This window comes from Meleagris gallopavo, chromosome 4, assembly GCF_905368555.1.
Source record: "Meleagris gallopavo chromosome 4, MGAL_WU_HG_1.1, whole genome shotgun sequence".
Taxonomy (NCBI): domain Eukaryota; kingdom Metazoa; phylum Chordata; class Aves; order Galliformes; family Phasianidae; genus Meleagris; species Meleagris gallopavo.
This window is the reverse complement of record NC_139407.1, coordinates 41,315,668-41,341,018: the sequence shown is the minus strand read 5'-3', so window position 1 is coordinate 41,341,018 and position 25,351 is coordinate 41,315,668. Positions and strand designations below refer to the sequence as shown.

Below are 25,351 nucleotides of genomic sequence, written 5' to 3'. Positions count from 1 at the left end.
CGTAAACAGTGTTGAAAATACAAAATTCACTAGAATGTAGGAGAGATAAGAAAAAATGAAAGAAAAGATGTAAATCTCAACAATATTGAGTCTTTCCAATTCATATTTCATTTAAGAAGTGCAGAATAACTGATATAGGGGCCCTTTTCTTTTTAGAGTTTGCATATCCTTCCAGTGAAGAATATGAAGGTTATGAACCCGTGTTGCCCATTCAGAACATATGTATCTTCCAAACTAAACTTAGGCCTACTTATAGAGGTCTTTTTATGAAGAATATTGAAGGTTTTTTTCATAGAACAGTGTCCTTTGGCTGAGCCTAGGTTTAGGGCTAGAGTTGAGAGAAAAAACATCAAACCTATACTGAGAACAAAGCTGGAGAAAAGTAACGAAAGGAATTCAAAGGTGCAAAAATTTTTCCCTGGAGTATTTTTACTTAGTGGAAGGGCTGACAAGCTCTGTCCAAAACATTGTCTAAGGTTAGTGGCGGAATAAAGCAGAAAATCCAGAACTTCACTTGGAGCATGGCTTGCTTGATAGGAGCTGCCATGGTCTTGTATTCAAATTGTTACAGGGAAAAGACAACACGACATGCAGATGAAGCTTGGAATCCACTGTTAGTCTAATTAATCTTTTAACAGTTTTTCAAATTCTCTATGTAAGACTGATGAAAAAAAAATCGAAACAAACAACCCATAACATGTCAATAATGACAACTAATTCTTGTATGTATACCTTTCTAATATCTGCCTCTTTTCTCTGTTTAGCCCATGCATCTACTGTCCCTTTGGGTCCAAAGGCTGACAGTTCCAATCTTCCTCAAAAAGACGTGAGGGTAGGAGGGGAGTAAGAGTCTTCCACTTATTTTTTTGTGTTGAAGCTGTCATAAATCATATTCAGAATGAAGACTGTTGCCTTTTATCTTCCTTAGGGAAAAGGAAAAAAAAGGAAATCAGACAATTTTTGATATAATGGCTCAGACTACTTCTCACTGCATTAATCTAGTTTGCCCAAGTGTGAAGACATATTTGGATAATTTTTAGGATTGTCATACCTTTCCCAGCTAGATTATTCCTGCAGTATCTTCTGTAACTATCATACAGTGTACAGGTGCACTATAAATACAAGACTACCATTGGAACTTAATGTAGGTAAAAGGGAGAGATTCCATATTATATCATCACATCCCAAGTGAGAGCTATTATGGTATAACAGTTCACGTGGGAAGAGACTTCTGAGAAATATCATTTTATTTTGATATGTGGAGCTCTTTTTCTTATATGGAGTGGTCTTAAGTGGAGAACATACAGAATAAAAAATGTTTGATTGGAGAATCAGTGAATATTGGAGAATAGTATGAATTCTCATTTTGAAATATGCATTAAAATTTAAATTCCTAATACATTTCATGTGCAAATCCAGCCTTTCCTAGTCACTACTGAAATAGAAGCTTTAGAATTTGAAAGCTAAAAATGCATAAATTTTTAGGTTATTTTGTCTAGTCAAGGAAAGTGCACATGTATACACACATACATCAATATAAATACAAATATATCAGTACGAATAATTACAAAGAAGCATTTGACCCTCAATGGGAAACCAAAAGCAACAATTAGAGGATATCTAAGACTATATAGAGAATATCCTCTAATACTTTGAAAACATTAATTGTAAATTGAAACACTCATGAGAGAAGAGGATTTACTTGCTGTGCTCCAGAGTTGACAGAAAACTCTGACAGATCTCTTTTTGTAAGAAACTAAAGACCCCTGCAGAGTTTGCTCAGCTTGAACAGATTACAGAGGAGGCCTGTAAAGAAATATGTTCCCTGATGACACTGGAGGTTGGCACATTAGATTTGCTTTCAGACCTGTTAATTTGTTCTGTCTCACCTCGGTATTCTGAGATTTTTTTCCTTGAAAGATCTATTTTGTTCAGCTTGGTACTGTAAGTTCTGCTACTTTCAAGACAACTATGTTTTGTTTTTCCTTCCTCAGTTCTTGGAAAATGGGGAGTTTTACTTCAGTGATCCAGCCAACACAGAATCCCATTGCAAACAGCTTGATAAACTCTGATATTTGCAGGAATGTATACAGTGCTTGAAATACTGCTACTCTTTTCCTCAATCAGCTGTGTTTTTATTCCTTGTTGGAGCACTCATCTTTCAGCAGAATTGGGTAAACAGTAAGTCTATACTTTGACAGTACAAAGTACTTCTGTGCAATACATGCTTGCTATGGGCTTACAAATGCTCCTTTTGGCTTATGTTTCCAATATATTTCCATAATTCAAAGGTATATTTGTTGTTAATAAAAATCAGACAATTGTAGTGTGAAGTCATTCTCCATACACTTTCTGCAACTGTTAAAATAGGCATTATAGCAGCCTCATCAGAACTGCAATTGCTTTGGGGAGCTGCAATACTATTTTTCTGTCTTCAGCAGAGAAATGTGCATTTTTCACATAGGTAAAGTCAACCCTACAAATTCTGAACAACCTACCTGCACAGTTGTTTTGAGATGAAGAAGAAGCACTCACTTAGCATCATGTATAGAAACTTGTGGATTTGCAAAAAACAGGGATGAGCTATTAGAGGCTTTTAATTTGAACCATAACTTGACTGGTGAAAGAGCTGGTGACCTAAGCTAAAGCTGATCTTGTGTCCAGAATTTAAACGTGGAGACCCTGCTATTTTTCCAATTTTAGATGTTTTTAGCATGTTGGGGCGATTGGATACTTCAACCTCCCCTCCCATCTTCTCTTCATTCACATATGTACTTGTGCAGCCATTAATCTTCTTCTCTTTGTGTTTAGAGTTGGTGAACGTTTGTCCAAACAATTCTTCATTCAACTCGAGGCTAAAAATTTAAGAAAAAGTGTGTCTTTAATTTCACATTCCTTAGAGGTCTGAGAAGTATAGTATCCACTTCAGGTGATTTTACGAATTTGCATGGTCTAATGACTAGAAGCCTGTGTTTATGAGCAATTAGCAGAGTCCATAAGATGGAGGAGGCACCAATAAGTAGTGTCTAGGAACAGTCTGATTTTCTCAGTTCAAGTCTCAGGAAGTTCATTAAAACATGAATGATATCAGAAGTTTAAATTTTGACTGAAAACAAATTAATTAATAAGTACTTTGTATCTAATCTAAGTAATTAATAAGTACTGTGAGATATGATGTAGTGTTTCAGATGCCAGCAGCTATAAGCCATCTGAGGTGAAAGATGATGGACAGCTACTGAACCGCATCTGTTTTAATATAAATTAAAATGTGAAACCTTTAGGACATAGGAGGTAACATTTTGGTTTTACATGTTTGTGATCACCTATTTCTCCCTTACACAATGTCACAATAATACATTATTTCTATCACAGGTACAGAATGAATTACGGACTCTGTTAATTGTGGAGGCTGACCATATGTGCTTTTTGTTTCACTTGTAATCTGCGTAACTTTCTACAGTCAAACTACATAGAAAATTTTTTTCAGGGAATACTATTCTGAAAGGACATCTGTCAAAAGCTAATTATATTAAACTATTAAAAGGCAGACACTTTCTTCTCTCTTACCTAAATCTATATTCTACAAGATCCAAGCTCATCCTCGGAGACAAATATGGATACCTGTCCCAGGTACTAGTGTAACTCAGGAGCAGCCATGCAGAAAAAGAGTTATACCGGAGTCAGTGCCCTCAGAAAATCTTAACACAAACAAGTGAACCAGAACATGACTTGCCTGCTGTGCCATAGGCTGGGTAATGCTGCCTCTTTTTGTTTCCTGAATCAAGTCTAATAAATATCTTACATTTTAAGTAAAAAAAAAAAAAAAAAAAAAAAAAAAAAAGCCTTTGTTTCAACCCTTCTTTAGTACAAGTATTAAACTCTGCCTTAGAAAAGCCTTTGAGAGTTTGAGAACAAAACTTCAAAAAGTGTAAGTAGAATTCTTACTTCTGTTTAGGAAGATGCAATACACAGAAGTAGTAACAAAACTTTTGCTCTTATATATACGCATATCATTTTCCATTCTCCTTAACATGAGAATAGTCATCAGTTATTATCTGGAAAGGTAAATGTCTATGTCACTACTTAGGAATAATTTATCTAGAAAAATCTGGTAAAATTAGAATTCTTTGAAGTCTTCAAATTCTTGAAAGCCCAGGAAGAAAATCTGTAATATAATTACAGAATTGAGCATACAGTATTTGGATAAAAGCTTAACTTTTGTAAGAAAGCTATACTCCATGGAAATGGAGACTAAAAAAGTAAGAAATTTTGTCAAACTGTACTCAATTATCATCAAATAAAATGAAGAGCAGGAAAGAGAGAGAGAGAGAGAGCTTGGAGCAGATAAAACCAGAAAACCAGATCTTACTTCTCAGAGGTGAGCATCCCACCACTAGATTAGATGTGTTCTCATAGGTTTTTTTTCCTCTTTATAATTCACATGTGTAATAAGAGAATGCTCTTCTTCCAGTCAGTATTCAGAAAAAATGTAGATTTCATTTGATAGGAAATCCAGACATAGGCTACTATAACATAGATGAGTGGCCAGACTCATAGCAATTGGATACAAGGCCATGAGAAGGGCTGTCCACAGTAGGTACATCTTACAAAAAGAAGCAAGTAGATACCCCATATACAGAGTGTATACTTAAGCCTATTTCTTTCAAATGCACAAAAGACCTATCAGTATCACAATGGGGACACCAATCTGCTTGGCCCTTCCAAACTGAAGTGTGCTTTGGGCAAATAGAAAAGCAGGATTAGAAACATGGATGGATTTTTTTTTTTAGCAGCAAGTATACATAGCCATCAATGGTTGATGTCTGTGATGTTAGCTGAGGATTACCATAACACCTACATTTTTAGGGTAACAAAACACCTATCTGTCAAATAACTGCCAAGCTGAGATTCACAAAAACCAGAACGTAGATTACCACTACAAAAAATGGAGAAACCAAACTCTCTGTTTTTCAACAAGAAGTAGCTGTTATCATCAGTTGCTTTATCGGAGGAGATTGATGGGCAATATTTTAACTGGGGATAAATTCCCTTTTAGTCCATTTGCCTACTATGGAGTTAGAATGCAATCCCAGCTGCTCATTACAGTATTTTCAATTAGCAAAATTAGATGCAGTTGTTTACTTTGAGGTGCTAAATCTTGTTATGCTGTCTAAGGGTCCTAACTAAGGACCATCAGTATATCTTAGTGCTGGAAATTACAACTAATCTCAAAAACAGTGAACTTGTGCAGGGCAGTTTTAGGAATCTCCATTATACAGAATTGTTATCATCCTATACTCACACCATTAGATAGCATTTTATTTGTTACTACAAGAATTACATCAAATGAGTGATGCAGCCACCATCCAGTTTACACTGGCACAGAAGTGCAATGCATGTATCTTATGAATTTAAAAGAGTGGTTTTTTTTAATTAAAAAAAAAAAAAAAAGAAAGATCAGATCTAAAGCTTATGGTTTGGCTAGCTGCTACAGGTGAAGGAGATAAAGAAATTTCTTCCAGGGCTAAGTGTGTGTCAGGGGGGAGTGGAGCAGAAACAAATTCTGTCTCAATCTGACATATTTCTCAGGCAGTTAAACTGCTCTCCTAATTTCAGGAAATATCAGGAAAAAAAAAACACTCTCTTCAGAAATGCACCACTTTGTCATTGCCTTACCAAGTAACGAAACAGGCACTGACTAAGCATGTTGCAAATATTTGTCTTTCCATGAGTCTATTAAACCAGTGCAAGCCAACCAGACATATAATCTTGAGTATTCTTTACAGTTACATAGACTCAACTTGTCTCCAGATGTTGAGTACTCTGTATGGATATGGTATTCACACAATAGGAACCAGCCTAGTCTAAATTCTCATGCCTTTTGGACACAGTATGTAACTTTGAAGTAAAAGAACAATTTATTGCCAGAAAAAATCTGAATGACATTTTATGGATCCCCTGTGAGTCTCTAATATCCAAGAAGAAGAAGATTCTAGTGGATTCTACTAGCTCTTTCTCCTCTTTCATTTGGAACTCCTGTAAATTACTATGAGAGAAGTCTTACAAAAACATCTTTCTAAGCCTTCAAGCTCTATTCTGAATACTTCTGCACAGACCAGAATGAGTGAAAAGGAGACAGTGGTTTTTTATTATTATTATTTTGAATCTTGTTTTTTAAATAAAAAAACAGCTCACTTTGGCAGCAAGGTATCACCTGAGCACTTACTACTAAGTAATTATTATAACTAAATAACTCCTCAAATTTCTCTTCAGCTTTACATCACTTGTAAGAGAATCCACCCATCTTAACTAGGTCATTTACCACAGGTCTTATAGTTAAAAGAACAAAGAGCTCATGCATCCAAAGTTGGAAATAATGTCCAAGATACATCTCCGCAGGATCATTTTTCTGTGGGCTTCCTGTCTTTCTGGCTCCTGACTACTAGTGACTTTGCCAGTCCTCAGTTTTTTAGTCCTTACTTTGGCCAGATGGCAACTGTATAGGCAAAATGCTTTCAAGCAACAAAACCTACTGAGAATTAACCTGTTCGTCACTACACTAGTGGCTGTCAAGATCATTCTTGTTCTTCTTCAATAAAACTTAAACAAAATTATTCTCTCACTGATCAACAGTACAGTCTGGTGGTGTCTGATTGACTCAAGTTATGTATTGAGGAACAGTCATGCAACAAAAGGAAAAGGCGGTATTTAAGTGAAGGAGAAAACAATATTTGAATTCAGTTTTGATTGTGGTTAAACAGTCTCTTTAATCACAGGCGCTCCCACTTACTTTCTGCATCCCCTACTGCAAATGAAAAGAACAATCTGGGCATATAAAGGTCAGAATCACTTACATCTCAAGGCACTTAATTCCTACCTAATAGGTTAAATATGTATATATGTAGCAGAAATGCTAAGTCACGGCTTGAAATAGTCATTGAGCACCTGATAGGTAGGTAGGGCCAACCCAGGGAAGCTCAGGTGTATGCATCTGAGTGATTGGAAGCAGTGCAGCCAGGATCCACCCTTTCCTAGACCTCATTTAAAGGTTGGCAGTGGAGGTGAAGATGTCTTATGGGAGTTCTTTATATTCCTGAGGCTTTCTGAAGGTAAGCAGTTTTTTCTTTCATTTCTGTGTCCATAGTTGTTACATTTGAGCAATTCCTTACTTGCTGCAACCTAGGACCTTGTGCTGTTATTACTGCAATTTTCATAGTGTTTCTGTATGTATAAGAACATTAAGATGCACAGAGCCTTAACAAACATCTCTCTTATCTTTATTCAAATGAAGACTTCTAAGTGAAATGAGGCTCCATAAAACAGATAATCTAGAAGTGTGATGATTCAACACCAAATATGATAGTATTCAGATTATGCCTAACTTCTTTGTGAACCATTATGAAGAGTCAGAATTTCTACCTGTTTAGCAAAGGGGCTTTTCCTTAATTGGAGAAATCGAAGGGCTGACACTTCCTTGTTGTTGTTTTTTTTTTTTTTTTCCCCTCAAGAAGGCGTTACAATAAATAAAACCAAGAATGCAAAGCTCCCAATTAACTCTGTCAGAGAAGCAAGACTGGCTAATTTGACATTATCTAACAACTAGTAAGTCTCTGAAGCAGGAGGCCAGCCCCTAGGAAGCACATGAATATCTTTGTCTCGGGGGTAGGGTGGAAAAGGAAAGGGTGAGAGGAGTGGAGGCAAACTCATCCCAATGTAGAGACTCTGAAGTATTATGAGGTCTGAAGGGACTGCACTAATAGTAGTTTATCTGAAAAGGCATAATAGCAGCTGTGGCAAGAACAAAAAGATTAGGGGTTAGGATTATCACATGAGAGGCATCCAAGGAAGGGGGTCTTGCGTTTTTCTGGTCTCTGCATTCTTTTAAAATGTTCAAACAAATTATAGTGCAGATGATACTTGCTATTCACAGTAAGTAAGAAAAATCTTGATTCACAGAAGCTTCAATATTTTCAATGGTACCAGAAGCTGACATTCCTTTTCAGGAAGAGGACGGTGTTTCCTAAAGTTGGTATGAGTTTTTTAATGAATACTCTTTACAGCTCCTAGTAGTAAAGATTGAGTATCTCAGATTATATAACCAAACCTTCATCTGTAACACCTTTTGTTCAGCCCTTCTAGAAGGGAAAGAATGTTTACTGCTGTGTGTGAGTTTTCCTATGGAAAACAAATTAGTCAGTATTCTCAGCCGTTATTAATCACTTGAACTTTGCTGGTTAACTTCTAATTTACAGTAGCTGAAGATATTCATCATCCAGTTCCTTATTTATGTTTAAATATCAGTGAGCGTGTGTTATCTATTCCACTGAGCCTATGAAAGTGGGTGACTGACATAAAAAGAAAAAAAAAAACACCTTCAGAGCAGGTAACAGTGTGCTGGGCTTCTGTAAAATGGTTTCAGGCAAAAGAGTATATTTGAAAAGGGAATAAAAATTGAGTATTGAGAATACCAAATTTGACTTTTATCTATTTCATATCAAAGAGCACATGAATTTTAATTAGATCTCAGGTTCGAAATTAGTATTGCACTGCCAGACAGAATTGGTTCAGGGTACCAGGGAGAAGCATGGGAATTTCCACGCTGATAGAAAAGCAGCGATTACAGTAAGGAGTGCAACATGGATATTTTTTTCGGAAAAATTTGTCATGTATGTAATGTATGCTGATGCTGAGAAATCCAACAGTAAGTTGACACACCAGTGAGTAATTTCAAGCAGGTATTCCCTGCAGGTGTCCCATCAATTGAGTTGTTAAAGGAGAGATTGGATGGGACTTCAGGGCAACCTCGCAGGAGGTGGAACGAGATAGTCTTCATGGTCTCTTCTAATTCAAGCCTTGCTATCATTCAGTGATATTCGTAGTCAGCCCATAGCAATTTGTTCCCATTTATCATATTTCCCCTTTTTTTTTTTTTTTTCCCCCTCTCTCATACTCTGTCATTTCTTCAGTGAACTTATACTGTACTTGCTAACAGTTCCATAAGATGGGATAAGTACCAATGATAAAGAAATTGCTGTAATATGACATTATGTTGGAAGAAAATTTATCCTAAATATATCCAAATAAGACTGCATGCAGGCGGGCTACCTTTCAAGCCATTCATAATAGTTAGGCTAAAAATGTTGTACTGAAGAACAAATGCATGCAATTTAGCAAATCCTAAATTAATTGTTCCAAAGATTATGCTTTTCACTTATCTGTCAACTTTTGTGCTGTGATACAGTATCTGAATATTGAAAATGGCAGCTGGACTACAACTGCAATTTATGAAGCAGGGATTTAAAACACCAAATCTGATTAGATAAATTACTGCTGTTATCTACAGTTCAGACATCTATCAGGCTGTCAGTGCTTGTATTCAGTCATAAATAATTCATGCATAAAATTCACACCAGTGACTGCTGACTGACAAATAGAATTATTAACATCTATAATTTTTTAGGTGATTCCATGAATCATTAATAGCAATAACTGATTTTCTACATGCTTTAGTTTTCATCTTGTTTCTATACTAGGGAGACTTCTTTGTAAATAGACATTTCCTCATAAGGCAAATAATGAAGGAGTACAAATACGTCTCTGTTTATGGCAGAGATGATCAAAATAGACTAAAAGCATTTTGCTGGGAGCCTCAGTAGTGTTCAAAAACAACACTGTTCTTTAAATGGATGGCTAAATAGAATTTAAACTAAGCTAAGCTGAATTGCTTTAAAATATACATGAATATCCCAATGTCTGATTTCTTGTTTCCCATATCAAGTACTCTTCAGAATGCACAATAAATCTCAAGTATGTGGTAATTAGAACATGGAGAGAGGGGGGGGGAGAGAGCTTCAGCAGCCTTTTTTTTTTTTTTTTTTTTTGTTCCTCATTTGGAAGAAGAGAATGGGAATTTTTCATATTCTCTGGAGTTGTTTGAATTCAGTCATGACTCCTAGTGGTGTCATGACCATTGGCAGGCAGTGCCCACACTTATCAGTTCTCCTTTCTTGATACTACTTTGACATATCATTATTAATCTTATCTGCATTGTCCTTGTGTAAAGTACAGATTTACTTGATTTTCAGAATCTAATGAGCTGTTAAAAAGTCTATTGTGTAAACATGTGTAGGTATTCTGCCTTCACAGAGGATTTAAAAAAAAAAAAAATTAAGTAAGCAAACTGATAATTAATATTAAGATACATTTACTGAGAATTAAAAACAAGCAAACAAAAACCTCTCAATCATAAGGAGATAAATTTTTATTATTTAAAAGTATGTCTTACACAGAGGAAACTCTAAAATAGGAGAGATCTTTAAAATAATAATAATATTGTAAAGTAGGAGAAAACTACGAGAACTCACAGAAGCCTACCCATTGGGATTCCAGTAAATAAGGCTGTGAACAATAATGTTTTCTCCCTTTCAGAATAGAAATTGATAAAACATGGAATTTTACAGTCCTAAATTGTGATAACAACTTAAAAACATATTTTAAAAAAGATTTATTTCAGTTGCTTTATGTATTTTGTGCCTTTGCTGTGTTCCCCAGGCAAGCTTTTCAAGTCTGTGTTTGTCTTCTGCCTCCAGCACTGGGAATGTAAGGACAAAGTAGCCAGTATCAAGCTCTTAACAAAGCCAGAGGAGATGCAACACAGAAGTTTGACCCTGATTTCTAAACAATCATTTGGTTTAGGTCAGGTCACAGAATAGTCCTCCAAATATCAGAAAACTGGATTTACATTTTCAGCTCTGAATAATGCAGCAACATTCTGTGCTGTCAGAAAGCAGGAAGCTGGGCAGGCTGAACTAACATAAGGATAGTGAAATGGGAGCTCTGTTTTGAAATGATCTTCTGCTGTAATTGACAGAGGATATTGTAGTGGATACAGGCTTTATGTTTCAAAAAATCAAAGACAAAAGATTACAATCCCTTGAAGTACTATAGAAAACTTTATCTCATATTCCTTGATGATTTGTTTCCTTAAAGTAAATTCATTAAGAAACTGAAACAATAAATAAATCATTCTCTTATTTATTTTAATAAAAGCTTAAAAATATGAAGTCTGGTGGCTCAAAACCAGTTTTGAAAACGTGTTTTGAAATTCATGGTATTTTTAAAGACCTGAATCATGATTTTTAAATGCTTGAAGCTGACAGTAATTTATTTAGTTTTTTCATAAGAATGAGAAAAGGATGGAATAAATAAACAATTGTTACACTGTTACCACATGGACTTTTAAAGGTATGCAACATAGTCTTCTCACAATAAATGTTGTTTTTTTTTTTCCCCTTAGAAATCAAGGCTTTTGATCAAATTCCAGAGTGAAGTAGATGTGTAAAGATGTTTGTTGTGTTTGAAACTTTTACAATCTGTGTATTAAATAAAGGTACTGTGATTTCATTGAGCACTGCAACACCATCATACATTTGGACAAGGCTGATCAGAGTCTCTGCCTCTCTTTATAACAAAAAGCCTTTTCCCTCATTTTGTCCTCATCTCATGGAGGAAGGAACCTCAGTCTCCAGGGGACCTCACACCACTGCAAAGGTTGAATATTCATAGTGACTTTGAGATCTGCTCCTTTTCCCCAGCTCCTCTGGGAATGGATTATCTGCCCCAGTAGACAGCCAAACCACCAGAGATCCTGTGGCATTTCTCTGGAAAAAGGACTGCCACTGGTGGTGGCTGAAAGAGGGAGGGGGAAGTGAAGTAAGACTTGCTTAGAACTTCCATCTTTCCAATTTTTTTTGTAGAAAAGTACAGAAATGGTGTACTCATCCTAAACACAGAGAGAAGTAGAGTATTGCAAGTAATTCAGAGCTAAGGGAGAGTTGGCAGCATGGGATACAAGACTAAGACAGCATTCTGAATGGGAGCTGTAGCTCTTGACTGTCTGTACAATGCTTTGCTCTAGTATTCCTTTACTGTCCAACTACGAACAGTCAGTTTATTGGTTTTTTAATTTTTCCCCAGTAAATTCCAGCTTCACTAAGTAATTTCCAAAAAGGGCTTCTAATGAATATGACTTCTGAGCCGTACGTATAACCTGCCAGGATTGTATTGACATCTGCATTTCAGTTCATTTCCGCCATGCTCCTCTGAAGTAAATCTTCCAATTATTGCTTCCTTCTGTGTCTTGATTCATGCTGCAAAGCAGAAAATCTGCAAAAGCTTACTTCCTTTTGGACAAAAAGAAACTGAAAGGCTCCTTCCAGAAGCAGTTGTCATACACGCCAACCAACAAGAGACATTCAGTACAGCAATCTACTAGCTGCTATTGAATTGGTTTATCAGCAAATTTATTCTTACTGGGATGTATCGTTTATCAGTGTATAAATAAGAACAATATAGCTGCTACGTAACTTGTGTACAGACCTTAAGACTGCTCCTTTGCTAGAAGCTGCTGTTGTACTAAAATCAGGCATGATTATCATGGGATAGTACATTCTGTGCTGAAAAAGATGGGGAGAAAGTGTTTTGTATTTAATTATATTCTAGGTAAATAATTTTAAATAGAAACAAAAAAAAAAAATTCAAATGCCAATAAAGTAAACCAATCTGAAATACAACATTTTGAGAACAAAATAAGATTCCCATAAATATTTTTCATTACCATTCAACTAAAAGCTGATGAGGAAGAGATGTAACAGATACGTGTTTTCTTTTGCACCAGATATGGATGTGAAAATAGAAATGGTTAGAGGGCAGGTATTCCAAACAGCTAGTTTCTGTTACTCATAAAGTAGGAATTAGGGTGCTAAGATAGTCACAGTCTGTTATTTCTTTACCAGATCTGTAAATATTTTTTTGGTTCTTATGTGCATTCTGATCTTGAACCTTCAGGTAACTTTCTTTGCATTTTAAGCTTTTATTAGTTAGTATGAGAGAAGAGACTTTTTAGGTCTTCTATTTATCAAAAGAAAGTGGATATCTTTAAATCCTAGGATCTGTGATTTCGCAAAATAGAAGCAAATAAGAAATTGAAGTACTGCAATCCTCATTATGCAGTCACAAAGAGCAATCAGCTAGCATGCTACAGCAGCCCAAAGCAGCCTAAGCAGAAATTTCTACAAAACCTTTCAACACCTACTCATTTCATTCAAAAAAGAAATTACATTAGAAATTACATTCCAGGTGCTCATCATCAGGCTAGACTCTAAAAAAAAAACAACAGCTCCTGAGAATCAAAAGCCAGAATGCTGTCAACAGAAAGGCACAGTAAAACTGTGTGTGTGTATGTATACATATATATACACATATATCTGTATATACACCTTTTTTAAAAAAAAAAAGTACTAATTCGTTCTAGCAATTCTGTGGATAGTTTTAGTGAAAATATTCAAGATAAAATATTCAAGAAGTGATTACTTACATGGCTAACTCAGAATTTGGAAATACACAGTCCAGAATTGTATTTAAAATCTTTATATGCAGCAGTGGGTTCTCTAAGGGTGGCATGCACAGCCAGGTCATTTTTGTCCTTTTGCAAAGAGCAGGCATCAGTGTTAAAAGCCTTTGCTAGTGAAAATTAAGTGTAATAACCTATCTTTTTTTGGAATAATCTGATTTTGGGTACTGTCAATTGATCTAACACAAACTGGGTTATACAAATGAGCTGCTGCAGTGGAGAGTTGATGCAAAGTCAAAATTGTGACTAACACAAATAACATCTGTGATATCCAAAGCAATAATGCTCCTGCAGCTAAGACTGAAATCTCCATTTCCAGCCCCATTTTTCTCTTCTAGAAGGATGGGTGTTAAGATTAATCACAGAATCATCATGGAAGCATAAAATGGAACAAGGATTCTGAGGTATGGATTTTTGAAAAGAATCAAAGTTTTCAAAAGGACAAAAAGACAGCTACTTAATTTTGCAGCTGTGGAAATTCCCCAAGCACTTCCTAATTATTGAAAAATTATCTTTTTAATTTGCAATATCAGACTCTCAAATATGACACTTTCCTATTGTCTCATCAAACCATCAAAATGATCTTTTTATCATGCCTCAGATGTAGACTGAAGAATGTAGCTTTTGGAAGTATTAAACTTAACAAAATAAGCAAATATGTGATGAAAAGAAAAAGAATAAAAATTTAAATTTCAGAGTAGACAAATTTACTCAATTTCTGGTAAGTTTTCTCTCTTATCACTTTGAATTTTTTTTACTGGGAAGAGTTGTTTTTTTTTTTTAATTTGAAAACAGGTTTTAGTATTCAGGGATGTATTTGTAAACTGGACAATTGAGAGAGACACTGGAAGTCTAAACAAGATTGAAAATATGATACAGTATCCTGGTGAGTAGTCCTGGGTTTAATCTTAAATCTTTAGATCTTTGTTGTAAGTTAAATGAAACAGAATGCTTTTCAATTACTTTTTTTTTTTTTTTTTTTTTTTTTTTTTAAGTTTATGCAGTAGGAATTCAGCTGTTCTCAAACAAAAGAGCAGAAACATTTCTTCTCATTAAACTCATCATATAAGCACTGAGTATACTCAAAACTTAATAGAGCTACAACTTACCAAGGTCAGTGTTTTGGAAGACATGATATGTTAGAACAAACTTTCTGAGTAGCAACATATTTCAATTCTTTTTACTTCTAATGAGACCACTCATTGCAACCTTTTCCAAAGCAAGGGCAGAGTAGACATCACAGGAAACCCACCTACACATCAGCCTTACAAGTTGGTTGCATTTCCAAAGCAACGCTGTTCACTGGTTTGATGTTAAACATCCTACTTCCACAGGTAAAATTGTGCAGTAGTCAGAAAGAAAGCTGAGTTTAATGTTGTAGTTGTGATGGTTTAAGATTATTATGAATGAAGACATCTTTGTTGGAAGAGGTAGTATCTTACATAGATTAGCTAGCACACTTTTCAGTCTTTAGGAATTTAGGGCTGCAAAGTTTCAGAATTTTGTATAATTTTTAGTGAAGCACTTTGTTTGCTTTATTTTGAAGGAAAACTAGAATTTGCAAGCTACATATATCTAAGAAAAAAATCAGCCTGAAAACTAAGCAATTATTTCCCATGTTCTTCAATTTGCCACATACAAATTTTTAAAAATAAATAATAGATTTGGAAGGGCTTGTCTATCTTCTTTCTGCATCTGCTTACATTTGTCCCCTCTTTATTCTTACAGCCACAAAACTCTTGAGGCTGCATCTCTTATTCCAACACTTGATTGTATCTACGTCAGCAAAAACAAGGACCAAGCACATACTGCTTAAAACCAGATCTGAGTTTGTTTTCTTGATTTGATTCCTTGAAGATGACTAGATATAGTTGGTGATATGAGGAAGCTGTACAGTCTCCATCAACTACATCTGGGATTCTGACAGATTTTTTTAATATGAAAATAAACTTATGTACTTCAGAAAATGCATAAAACTTAGGGCCACTGTATCTTCCTCCTCTCAGACTTGGGAGTCAATTAAAAGAGGATTTCTTTTAATCTAAATAGTATAATTCAACCATCCATCACAAATATTCACCCCGATCATTCTGCATTTCCAGTGAAGATTTCAAAAGGAATTTGTTTTCTGACCAAGGGAAAGGGGGGAAAAAAAAATCATGGAGTTATTTTTGAAATCAGTTTTCCCTCTTCTACTCAAACTTCTGACAAGAAAGAAAAAAAAAAATTAACTTTTATTACTCACTAGTGTCACAGATGCATCTGGAAGCAGAGCTTCTGCACAGTCAAGAATTAAAACTTCTTGGGGAAAGGGAGGAAGAAGTTCTGGGGATGCTGAAAGCAATGATGAAAGAAGAGATAGAAGTCAATACCACTGTCCTACTGCTACTTAGATATTTTGGGGGGGAGGAAAAAAAGTCTATTTATAATGCACATTAAGTAGTTTTGGGAGCAGGAACTAGAATGCAAAGTATTACTTACTGACAGGAGTATTGCTAAATTTTACAATAATATTCTTTCCTACCCAGTGTGCTCTGAAAAGCGTAATTCTCAGCGTACCTTTTTTATATTCAAGCATGTCTTTCTATGTTCTGGGAAATTATAACGAAATAATATGTAAAAAGACAAGACTTGACTATCCAATTTGCAAAATAAAAACACTGGTCCAAATAATTAAGAGGATTGAGTGTGAGTTTCAATCATATTTGGGTACTGTTTTGCAGCTGGTATGCAAGTAAGGCCTGAACACTAGACTCAGTCTGGTTGAGCAGGTATCTATTGCTACTTGAGTGCCTGTGAATATTCCACAGCTACTAGGAAAATCAGGTGTTTGGGTGCTCAGAAGCCCCATGTCATATCCACCATTTCATGCCTTAGATACCTTACAGCTGTCTAAGGTTAGCCCTGGTTGGTTGCTATGATTCGTAGTTGCTGGAACTTCACATTCCCTAGGTGACATTTTTGACATGCAATAGTTAGCTGTAATTAGTGCTTTCCTGTTTTAAACCTGCAAGCTTAGAAATACCTTAGAAAAGGTATTGAGTGCTGTGAATCAACACACCCAGCCCACTGGGTAGAGTTCAATTTCAGCACATAAGAATATCAGCATTAGACTCCTCTTAAAAGTGCTTTCAGTGAGATTAGGACTGCAAGAGGACATAATAATTTCCAAATTTAAAATTTTGTTCCATGTCTGCATAAAATGATTTACAGGTTAATAATAAGGAACTGAACACTGCTATAAGCTATGTCAATTTATCTCTGGATTGTGTTTTGAAATCTCCAAATTGTCTGATTATTTCATTGGTGCTATCATATCTTATTCAGAGGGCCTTTTCTAATGTGTTTTTTTTTCCCTACAATAAACAAAGGTAAAAAATATGTTAAAAAAAAAACAGGAAAAGATTACAAAACTTTAGTATCTAGGTCAGAGAACTTAGAGCAATTGTTTTTGTAAATTCAGGAATTTAAATTTGCTTTTGACTAGAACATGTTATCTGTACTGTGCTAACAAAAGAAAATTGCTCCAAAATTTCATAATATACACAAGACAAAATACGACAGGTCAGAAAAAAAAGGTGCAATGAAACAGCACTGGTTATTGCAGTAACTAGTGTTCTTGGCACAGCTGCTGCCTAACTTCAGCATACCTTATTTCTTCCTGTCTAAAATACACCCATGAGGTTCTCAATGGATCTTCTTTTTTACAGTATCTTTCTGAAAATTAGTTGTAAGAAAAATGGTCTTCCAGTCCAATATAACCCCAGCTTCAATATTCTGTAAATCTGTATTTTAAGAAATGTGATTCTGTCTTTCTTGATTTTGTCTGCTTTTGCATTCCCATGATAGGATGAAATTAAGTCTTTAATTTCCCCTACTGACTCTGAAGAATCTGAATCTAATAATGCTTTTGAAAGAGATAATTGAAAGAGATAAAAAATCTTATGGCTTTCTTTGATTTGCTTTCTAATATTAAAAAAAAAAAAAGAAAGAAAAACAGGAGGGAATTTTTGGACCTATGACATTAAGTAGTTTTGGGAGCAGGAACTTTTCCTAGGAGGATAGTTCTACTTAAAGTAACACAATTATATTTATCACGCTATTGAAGTAATGATCAAAAAGAAGTCCCTGGGCCTAAAACAAGTGTATAAAAATGAAATGAAAATGATAATTTAAAGAAAAAGTTTAATACCTCTTCCACCTTTCAGCAACTGCACTATGTAAATGCAAGCCCAGCACTTTATAGGAAAAAAGAAAAAGAGGATTAAGTTAATTTGTCAATATGACACAAATATGGCCAAGTTGGAGCTAGTAGGAGCATCACTACATGCAAAATTTTGAAATATTTCAAAAGAGTCTTGCCAAAAATAAGAATTTTTTTCTGATAGTGCAATTTTTTTCTTACACAGATAAAATTGCATCTGTTGAAAAAAGAGAGAAAGAAGCATTAAGTCTCAAGTTCTAGAAAATGTTGCATCAAATTGATCTTTTGAACCACGTCAAGTGCTTAATAGACTAGCAAACAGACTTCAACACTTTTAAATTAGTTTGATCTCTTGAATGCAATATAATTTACATCTAAAAGCACTAAATCTAATGTTGTGAAAGTGGTAGGTTGAAAATTTAAGACAATTTCATATGGCAATCATCTTTAATTTCTTTGTAAATTAAAGGGAGAACTAAGAATATACAGATTTTATTTTTGGAGCTATTTGTGTGACAGACTGACAAGACTGAGATCGCTTTTCTTATAAAATTATTTATCTACTCATTTAAGGCAAATATTTATTGCAAATGTTCGCTTATTTAACTTTGTTCATAATCATTCAGTAAAAAACTATGTACATTGAATTACAAAATATTACATTAAATAGTAAAGTCCCAGGAGCGAGTTACTTCTGAATTCTGAATTTTAAAATTGCATGATCATTTTCCCAAAATCACTGGGAAAATTTAGAACATACTTTTCATATTTTTGCTCACATCCATACTGCTTTTGCATTCTGCTTGTGCTTCAGTTTGGGGCACATTCTCTGCCAGGTTGCCTCCTGGGAGGAGTTTCAGTATGCTCAAGCTTATCCAGAGGATAGATGCTCCAAATTCCCTAGATTTCTCCTTTGGTCCTAATTAATTTCCTGCAGATTCCATGCTTCTGGTAAGTTTGTAAAAGGGATTTGTTAATAGTTACTATACCAAAAAAACTAAAAAAAAAAAAAAAAAAAAAAAACTAAAAAAAAAAAACACTAAAAAAAAAAGAAGCAATTTCTCAAGAATTTCTCAAGTACTCAATTTTGTCCTGCTTTATTATATATTTACATTTAATCTGCCATGGTTCATGATATTTTGTGCTTTCTTCATCTGGACTTAACTTCAGCTTCTTGAGGATTGCCATTCTACTATTATATACCCTCTCTTACTCTACTGTTTAGCTGTGCTGGCTTATTTTGCTTTTTCACCAATTATATCAGTATGAGAGGAAAACAATTCTTGTAAATAAACGTTAGCATATGCTGTGAATGTTAACACATAATGCCATACACATTAAACATAAATGTGCTGTATTTTCTTGGATTCTTTGATAGACTTGAAATTAAATTCCAACAAGTAATATTTCACTGTCGAAGGGGAGCAGCGGAGTGTTTGTACCCCACTTTAACTACGCTCAGAGCCCTGCTGATGAGCACAAGTCCTTGTTTAAGTAAAAATAGAAATTTCATCTAAGTGATACAGTGTTGCTAGAGGGGTTACTTTTCAACAAATACATTTCTTCAAAGCATGGGGAGCCCATATGAACATGACCTAAAATACAGCCAGCAAAAAAATACTCTAACAGCCTGGACAGATGGGTGGGTATGTCAACCATCAGATGTCTGTAAGCTAGGACAATTCAATATGAGATAAAAAAATAAAAATAAAAAATCTAGCACTCTCCAAGGTTGAATTGAACCATTTGGACTATTTCAGTATTGATCAGCGCAAGACAGCTCAGAACCGACCTGGTGAAAAAACCCTTATAGTTACAAGAAAAGAAAAAAGATTTTTTTTTTTTTTCATTTAAAAATATAAAATGAAAAACTTCTGAATTCACTTGGAAAAATGGTCAGAGGTACACAACTGCTGAACAGGCCTCCTACATGCTACTTGCTGAGAAAGTACATTGTATATGTTAGTAGAACAGGAGTAATTTTTTCTACTGTGTTTGGAAATGTGCAAATGTAATAGTAGAACAACAATCATGTCAGGTTTCTCTTCTCTCTTATGCACTCTAAATCAGTTACTACTGCTTTATTAGATGCAGATTCAAGCACAGGAAGAGCCTCTTTTTTCTATTTTAATTTTTATTTTTCCAAATGAATGCTGCAAGTATTTATATTCTTAATCTGCAATATCTAATCAAAGTCTGAATTTCTCCCTTCCTTGCAAGATCATAGAATGGCTTGCACTGGAAGGAAGCTCAAGGATCATCAAGCTCCTCCACGTGCAGGGTACCAACCTCCATATTTAATAGTAGACCAGGCTGCCCAGGGCCCCATCCAATCTGGCCTTGAACGCCTCCTGTTTGTAGGCTCCCTTTAGGTACTGAAAGGCTGCAGTGAGGTCACCCCGCAGCCATCTTTTCTCCAGAATGAAGAAGCTCAGCTCCCTCAACCTGTCTTTGTAGGGGAGGTGCTCCAACCCTCTGATCATCTTTGTGGTTCTCCTCTGCACTCTCTCCAACAGCTTTCTGTCTTGTAGTGGGGGCCCGAGACCTGGACACAGTACCCCAGATGGGACCTCACAAGAGCAGAATAGAGAGGGACAATCACCTCCCTGTCCCTGCTGGCCACCCCTCTTCTGATGGAGCCCAGGATACCATTTGCTTTCTGAGCTTCAAGAGTGCACTGCTGGCTCATGCTAAGGTTTTCATCCATCAGGACCCCCAGGTCCTTCTCTGCAAGGCTGTTCTCAAGGATTGCTCTGCCCAGTCAGTACTTATGCCTGGGATTCCTCCAGCCTAAGTACAAAATCTTGCACTTTGCTGTGTTGAACCTCATTAGATTCACCCGGGCCCACCTTTTGGGTCTGTTGAAGTCCTTCTGAATGGCATCCCTTCCTTCCACTGTGTCAGCTTGGTGTCATCAGCAAACTTGCTGAGGGTGCACTCAATTCCATCATCGATGTCATTGGTAAAGATGCCAGTTATATCCAAGTATCAAACTAATCGTATTTTATACTGGAATAGTTAACAAGGAATGTATACATTTGGACATCTAAATACTACAAAATGCAAATTTTATTTATGAGATGACTTAGTACTCCACAAGCTATCAGAATATTTATTGAAGGGACTTTTTTTGCACTAGCCATCAAATAGACACCAAGGCACAGTGTGGATGCTATGACTTCTATTGTGAATAGATTTTTAAATTAGAAGGGTATAATGGTATTTTTTATTTGCTTGTTAAGGAAGTGCTAAGACAAGATGATATTTTGTTTCCTTCAGACTGTAAAATTCTAGATAGAAAAACAAAAAGTTTAACCTAGAGCAATAGCCACTAAAATGCAATTTGATGTCAAATTACAGTGATGAGGGAAAAGAAAAATAATTCTATTGCTGTAGTCATGTTTCTAAATTGCTTACAGCAGTTGCTACCACTTTAGAATACTTTTATTTTTCATCACTTGAGGACTGGAGAAATTATGCATGGCTTTAAAAATAACCTAAGCTCAACACACCATCAAATGTCTTAAACACAATTCAAGTTTTAACTCTTCTGATTTGGTGTTATTTACACTTCTGATTTAGTATCATTTGTCCTTGTCTTAGATACACAAACTATGTAAGTCTGAAAAGAGCTGCTTAATTGTAGACGGAGCTATTATTCTCAAGAGTCTAGGAAAGAGTGCTGCTCCTCCACTGAAGGCTGTCACTGCCTGCTGTACCTCTTGTCCCTCCGGCTGATGGGAAATCATCATTGCTGCTACACTGTTTCTTTTTTTCTAAGCACATTTAGTCTCAAAAATGTAATCAGTAGGCACATCCAAATTTTTAAATGGAGTTGGGAAATATTTAGCTTCTGATAGCTTGCTGAACCTCACCAGATAAGTGTGTCAATTTATTTAGGCAGCATGTCAGAACTTGGAAAGGAGTTGGTGTTGGCCATTCCCAGTGTAGATGAAAGTCCATGTTCCTTTCTTACAAGTTCTTAAGTAGTATGCTGCTGTTTTAATTTTGAGCCAGAAACAAAATGAGTTACAATCTAGGAGAAAGGAAACATAAGTACCAGATTATGCATGAAGATTAATCAAGGATACTCCTCCCTGTGAGAGCCATACAAATAATGGACAACTGTAGCTTCAGGAGAAACCTCCTTCAAAAGTTCTGCTGTTTTTGAGAAAGATATCATGACACTGCTATAAACTTGAAAAGAAAGTGTAATTCAATATTTTTTAAGGAAGATGGCTGAGCTGCATTTGCATACTACATGTGGTGGGAAAAAAAAGGGAGAATCTAGAATACTTAGTATGTATAGTTATAGTCCAAAACGAATGAAGCGCAAGACAAACTATTTCCCTTGTACTTGTAAATTAGAAATATTCATATCAAATTCTCTATCATTTTGGTTTCTCATTGATATATAACATACATATAAATGCATGCATAGCACAGCTCTTGGTATCCTGGCCTGTATCTACTTACACTGAATGTGAATGCATTGTGATTAAGGGGGCAAAATTCAAGAGAAATAATTTATGATCTTCAAGTCAAAATCTCAGAGAAATTTTGTTGCTCCTCATCATCCCATGTGAAAGACGTGAAAACAAAATCATGATCTATCAATAAAGTCTTTATCTCTTCAGCATCTACAAGCCCACAAAAAACAAGACATTTTCAGGCTACATTTTCAGACAGTACTCTCATGTTCTTCAGTTTCATCTTTTCTGCTGTAAAATTATCTACAGCCAAAACATCTATGATCAGTAGACCACTTAGTAGTTAGAATTACACATATACACATAAAAGTAGAAACGTTTAGTACTTGTCTATACTGATACCATTCCTGTTACTAGTCGAGAAAGTTTGATTTGAATGCAGCTGATTGTACTATGGAAAATTAAAGATTGTTATTAATAGGCATAGTGGTAGTGTAAAGATTGTGCGGCAATTTGTATCGTCATTTCACCCAAATATCTATTACAAGAAATTCAGTTGCCTCTGGAATAACATTCCTGAGGAGACAATAAGAACATTACTTGGCTGCTTTGCCTAATTCTTAGATGTCGCAGAGCGGCCCGGGCTCTAGCAGGAGAGTCAAATGAGGTGCGGATTCGTTCGCTGGCATTTATATATTACAAAAGGCATTTATTATAGGTGCTTGCCACCTCTTAGACCCCCGCAACACAAAGGTTTTCCTGCGCAACCAGGACTGGTTACATGTAAGTGTTAGGCGCCTTGTGGGTGTAATACGTCTGGCTCAAACTACTGTTGAGCTTTACCACTCATTAGCAATACAACAACCTTCTTTATCCCACACGTAGACATTAGGCAGCAGAGAGGAAGACCAGAAGAGGGAACTACTGCAGTTTTCTAAGCAGAGCAGCAGCACGCTCTATCAAGAATAGAAGATATAAGGCATTTAGATCAATGAAAGAAGAAACCTTCCACAGAAAGGAACTATGTCATCTCCCATTATTTCTAAACTGGAATATATGCAAGTTTCTATGAATTTGAGTCACTAGTCACAACTCTGGCTGGTACATCTGCCCAGGAACAAAAGAGGTGCATGTCACCTGTGCAGCCTGAGAATATCTTCCATTGGTGGTCATGAACTGTGTCTTACCAACTTCTTCAGATAAGCTTTTCATTGTTTATAGATGGAGATTTGTCTGGACTAGGACTGCAGGAAAAGAAAACAACAACAACAACAACAACAAAAAACTATCCTGATACCTAAACACTGCAAAGGACTCATTATGAAAAGATTCTGAGACCTTTGAGTCTGTCCAGAGAGCAGTGTTTTGTGATGAATGTTTAACATTCATTTTGCCATTTCAATTCAGACTAGACAAGACAGAGATATACAATGTCTTAATGATTGCGAAATTGCACTTTCTCCATTTTTGAAAACTGAATAACTAAATATTGAGGGGAAAATGTCAACTCTTGAACTTCAAATTAAGGTAGAATAACATGTTTTGAAGGCTAACAAGCTATATATATAAATATATATACATTGTTCTACTTACTGCCCTCTGTCACAGTGTATTTGCTTTTTCATTAGGACATTATCTGACAAAAGAACAGATCTATAAATTGTGTGTAATTCTCTGTCCTTCTTTGAACTCTTGAAGTTCAAACTTGGAACTACTATGGGCATGATGAAATAAATAGTGCTCATGGTAACTAATTTTTCAACCATTTCCAGCTGAAGTCAAGAGGGATACTGCTTTACCATCCCTTTCCTTCCAAAAACTTATTCTTTTTAAAAATAAATATTGCATCTTGGCTTCAAGAAGTGTCCTACAGAAAATAACTTTTACTCACTCTCATTGGAGAATCTACAGTATACCTGACTGAAAAGATAAAATGCGATAAACTATACATGAGAAATACTCAACTATGAATGAGTGCTTATATTTCTGAGCAGACCTGTAAAGAGAGGAGTAGACCTTTATTTTTGTTCTATTTTATAATACAGTAGATAAGAAATCATTACTTGTCAATTCTGTCACCAAGGTCGATTTTTATTTTTCTGTTATCTGGATGAACAGAAAGAAATATTACCCTGCAGGATGTCACTTTGCTTTTATGCAAAGACACTATTCCAAACAAAACTCAGCATATAATTTTCCAAGCCGTTTTTCCAATATTTTTGAAATAATAGGATTTAGTTTTTATTGAAAACATATCTAGCTGTAGTACAAAAAAAGTTGACCTCTAAGGCTGGCAACAAAAAAAATGAAGCTATCTATCCATTTTCCTAGACTCAGTAGCATTGAAGAAATCACAGTATACTCTGCATAAAACAATAATTACTTTAGCCTTCAGCCAAGAAGTCATAAAGGAGAACCATCTTCCCCAGGCTCAAGAACAGTTCACCTCTATGAGAGAGAAGTCAAGTAAAGATGCCAGGAAGCTTGCATAAATGAACAAAAGAAGCCAGGCAAAACTCAAATGTAAAAAATGTACCTTCCAAAGGTGTATACAGGGACAGCACATAGGAAGAAAAAGGAAGGCTAGATAAAATGAGGGACAGAGCTGAACGGTGGGGCTCTGGTGACAAAAGACATGGAAAAGGTTGAGCTCCTTTAATATTTTGTCACTTCAGTCCTTATTGGTAAAAGCAGGCATGAGAAATCCAAGACAACAGAGGCTATAGGATAAGTCTGCATCAAGGAAGTCCCACCCTTGATGGAAGATTAAAGATACAGGGAAAAGTACAGAGCTATACATCAGAGAACAAAGTTACTGTAGGGCAGCAAACAATGGGATAGGTCAATCTTAGTGTAATCCTTAAGTAGTATTTTTATGAATGAGTGGCAAAAGCAAGAATGTACTGACTAAAGAGACCAACTGAAATGACCAACATGATACAAGCAATACTACTTTTTGAAAATGTATCTAGAGTATGTTTGTCGAAATTAATAAATAAATAATAAAAATTAAACATTAAAAATAAAAATAAAAAAAGGTGATGGGTTGATGGTTGGAATATATGATCTTTTTCAACCTTAACAATTCTATGATTCTAAGATGTTGGCATAGAGAGAGATTTCTTTAAAATAAGTACGTATTATTTATTTTACTGATTTTTACTCTTTGTAAGAAAAGAACATTTAATCTAAATAATTCTTGAAGTTCACTGTATTTTATGTTGAATGTACAAAGAAAAGAGAATGCATTTTATTGTTTATCTAGCATGTAGCTTACTGTGCAAAGCATTGTTATTGACATAACTA

At 35.4% G+C, this 25,351-nt stretch overlaps 1 long non-coding RNA gene across 24 annotated transcripts in view; it reads right to left on the bottom strand.

The window, feature by feature from the left end:
• The window catches only part of LOC146544486 (uncharacterized), an 87,695-nt gene that overhangs the window by 58,257 nt on the left and 4,087 nt on the right, over positions 1–25,351 (bottom strand). For 4 of the 24 annotated variants that reach the window (XR_014883117.1, XR_014883120.1, XR_014883115.1 and 1 more), the window contains exons 2-3: positions 15,657–15,745; positions 12,379–12,455 (exon numbers count right to left, since the gene is read on the bottom strand). The exons of 2 other annotated variants lie outside the window; for them this stretch is intronic. This is a non-coding gene — a long non-coding RNA (uncharacterized LOC146544486). Of the gene's footprint in view, positions 1–144; positions 924–10,241; positions 12,456–15,656; positions 15,746–17,603; positions 17,650–25,351 lie in introns of those variants that run through there. 18 more of the 24 variants (XR_014883106.1, XR_014883107.1, XR_014883108.1 and 15 more) reach the window with 15 other exon arrangements.